This window comes from Panthera tigris, chromosome C1, assembly GCF_018350195.1.
Source record: "Panthera tigris isolate Pti1 chromosome C1, P.tigris_Pti1_mat1.1, whole genome shotgun sequence".
Taxonomy (NCBI): Eukaryota; Metazoa; Chordata; class Mammalia; order Carnivora; family Felidae; genus Panthera; species Panthera tigris.
This window is the reverse complement of record NC_056667.1, coordinates 44619194-44622648: the sequence shown is the minus strand read 5'-3', so window position 1 is coordinate 44622648 and position 3455 is coordinate 44619194. Positions and strand designations below refer to the sequence as shown.

The 3455-nt window shown below is 47.8% G+C and overlaps 1 long non-coding RNA gene across 1 annotated transcript; it reads right to left on the bottom strand.

Moving 5' to 3' along the window:
* Positions 1 to 407: 407 nt before the first annotated feature.
* Positions 408 to 2683, bottom strand: LOC107180326. The gene is made up of 3 exons (XR_001511099.2): positions 2581 to 2683; positions 725 to 839; positions 408 to 471 (listed from the first exon to the last, which is right to left on the bottom strand). It is a non-coding gene; the product is annotated as an uncharacterized LOC107180326 (long non-coding RNA).
* Between the last annotated feature and the right edge of the window lie 772 nt (positions 2684 to 3455).

The window sequence follows — 3455 nt, the reverse complement described above, 5'->3', positions numbered from 1 at the left end:
AAACTATATTGGGTAATGGAGTACATCAGTTCTGAGCATTGTCTTCAGAATCTCTGCTAAGAGCAAAGGAATGGGAGGCAGGGAGAAGGCAAGGTCAGTGTCATCAGGGTAGGCTACCACCCACATCTGTAACAAGTCCAGCTTTATTGCTAAGCCACTGAGTTTGAGACCGTCTTCTTGCCCACTCCAAAGTCTAACCAAGTGTTCAGGGGGCAGCCTTCTTCACAGTGATTTAGGGCCAAGACTCCTCCCATCTTGTGGCACTGCCATCTCCAACATGGGACCTCCAAGGCTGCCACAGAAGGAGAGAAGGCAGTGCCCTGCAAGGGAGATACTCCACACCGCCACCTTCCATTGGCTCCCCCTCTCCAAGTGCAAGGGGGCTAAGATGAGGTTCAGCCATGCATCCAGGATAAAGAAAGAAACCTTGGTCGCTGGTGGGGGCTGGTGTTCTCTGCCATGGTATGCTGCCTGGAAAAGACAAACAGCTCTCTCATTATTATCTGATGAGATTACCACCAATAACTCTGTGAGTTCACTCCTGTCAGGGTGAAGCTCTGAAAGGAGAATTGCATTTGATCCAGGTCGCAAAGACTTGAGCTGCAGAGGCAGAAAACCTCAGGTCGGGTTTCAGCCATAAATCCAAATGTCTTCCCTCTAAATTGTAGGTCTCAGCCGATCCTCAGACTGACAAAGAACCAGATCACATGGGGCCCCTCCTTACCTATCAGCATCTGCGAGGAGTTTCTCAACACTGAGCTATGGTAATGATTGCACTGATTGAGACACTCCTCCGCTCCTCCTTTTGCTTCCATCAGAATCACCACATAAATGCAGCCCTGGAAAGAAGAGTGAGGGCTTTCCTGTCTGAATTCTTGGAATCCGTGAGTCAAATTGCTTGGTCTGGGAAGTCTCAGGAAAGTATGTTGGCAGAGCCTCCGTGGGGGAAATCGGGCATTCTGACTCCTCACTCAGAACTCTATGCAGCCAAGAGCACTGAGGCCCTCTGGTTTCTGCCCGTGGGATAATTGGTCATTTCCCCCCCCACCGTCTCCCCGTACAAGATAATGGTTTGCACATTGGGAAATTAAAGCAGGATCTTCAAAGCCAAAGGGTGGGTTTGTTTCAGTATAGGGTAGAAATAATAAAACCAACAGAATTTTAAAAAAGAAAACACTGAGAAATAGAACACTGATAGAAATCAAACCACAGTCAAGAAAAGTGGTGTTTGGGGCGTGGCTTTGCACTATTGGTCTGAATCTTGACATCCTTTTCCTTGAAACCAAATGGGTTACTTCAGCGGTTCTCGGCTGGGGTAGCTCTGCCCCCTTAGGAGCATCTGTAAAAGTATAGAGGCATTTTTTGATGGTCACAGTGACTTGAGGACACAATTGACATTTAGCAGGTAGAGGCCAGGGAAGCTCCATGCCCTGCAGTATGTGGGACAGTCTTATCAATAAAGAATTGTCCCTCCCATAATACCAACCATGGCCTTGTTGAAAATCCCTTGGATAATCTCTTACTGCTAGGAACACAGGTCTTTTTTTTTAAATACTTATCTTGGGGAGAGCACCAGTCGGGGAGGGGCGGGGGGTGGGACAGAGGATCCAAAGTGGGATCTGTGCTGACAGCAGCGAGCCTGACACGGGGCTCGAACTCACAAACAGCAAGATCATGACCTCAGCCGAAGTTGGATGCTCAACCGACTGAGCCACCCAGGTGTCCCGAGGACCAAAGCTTTTTAATGAAAAGCTGGCCACAACCAGGTATCCCGTTAGGAACTGGAGATCAGAGACAGAAGCAAACTCCTACATTCAAGGCATTCTGACAATCATATAAACCAACATAGACGACACAGCACGTCATGGTCTCTGAGTAGGATAGGAGACGTTGCCAAGTGAGCCCCATGGAGAGTCACAAAGCTCAGCCAGGGAAGAAGAAACCCAGAGAGTAAGATGCCTGACCTGAAGTTAGAGGCCCTGTAAGAATGGTCACAGAGGCCAAAGTGCAAGGGAAACCCAAAAGTGAGAGAGTGTACGTTCCAGGGACTGCAAATGCCCAGCCCTATAAGTCATTGCTTGGAACAGGATTTACCAATAGGGAAACTGAAATCCAACATAATTTGCCAATGGGGAAACTAAAATCCAGTGTAATTTGCCAATAGGGAAACTGAAATCCAATATAATTTGCTAATTGGGAAACTGAAAAGGTATGTTGCTGCAGTCCCAGAATTTGGTTCTAATGGGAACCAGGTTGTAAAGGATTGGGGCGTAGCCTAGAGCCTTGGTGTTCGTCTTGGTCAACAACGGACCAAGGAGGAATAGGGAACCAAGCCCTTCCTAAAAGCTGTACTTGCGGCGAAGAATCTGCTTGCTACTTCTTGCTGGTATTGAATCCTTGCCTCTGCCCAGTTGGGTAGCATTAGTATCCCGTTCCACAGGTGGGAACACGGAGGCTCAGAGAGGACAAAAAAGATAGTAGTCAAGCCAGGAATTAAACTCAGATCTGCCTGTGAATTCCAAGTTCGTAAGTGGGTACCACACTGCTCACTCTGTGTTTGCTCAGCCGACTCCTGCTTACCAACAACTCTGCCGTCCCTGGGACTCCGAGAGGCTGTTGAGGTCCCCTGTTAGGTCTGCTACTGCACCTAGACGTCCGCATTTGCTTGAAAAGGTTTTCTCCCCTCTCCTGTGTGGTCTGAAGCAGCAAATCCAATGTCAATTCTGTTCATGCTCAATCTCCGTTTAGATAAACCAGTTAGCAGAGTATATGTGATAAAATTCCCTGCCAAGTTATAAACTAAGTAGTCAAACAAACAAACACAAAATCAAATGAAGATCTAATTAGCTTGGTCCAATTACTCCGTTCCCTTCCAGCTAGTCCAGGGTAATCTATCACAAACAGCAAGAAAGAAAAACAAACCACCCTGTTTCATGTCTTTTTTCCTGTTCCTTGGTGTTATCCATCTTTCCTTCTCTCTCTCTCTCTCTCTCTCTCTCTCTCTCTCTCTCTCTCTTTCGGTTTTCCCCTCTTTTCTGCATTTCTTTGTTCTTTCTTTTCACCTTTCATTATTTTCTTTCTCTTTATCCTCCTTCCTTCCCTAGTTGCTTCCTTCCTGTTTTCTCTTTGCCTTCAGGGCCCAAGCGGGGACTCTAGCCTAGAAGATACATGAGGCTCCCATAAAAGCCGATTCTGAAAGTGAGCTGTCAGCTTTTCCCTTCTGACACAGACAGCCCAGAGCTGAAAACCATCAAACATCTTTTAGCCATGAAACTGGATATGGACACTCCTGGGACGCTGGAACTGGAGTGGGTCTCTGGTCGTCTCCGGTCGTCCCTGACCCAGGCTGAGGCTGGGGACCACCTGCTGCTGAGATGCCAACAGGAAGGAGACCAAGGAGCGGGGAGTTGCCTGGTGGCAAGGTGGGCACCAGACCCAAATCCTTCTCTCATTTT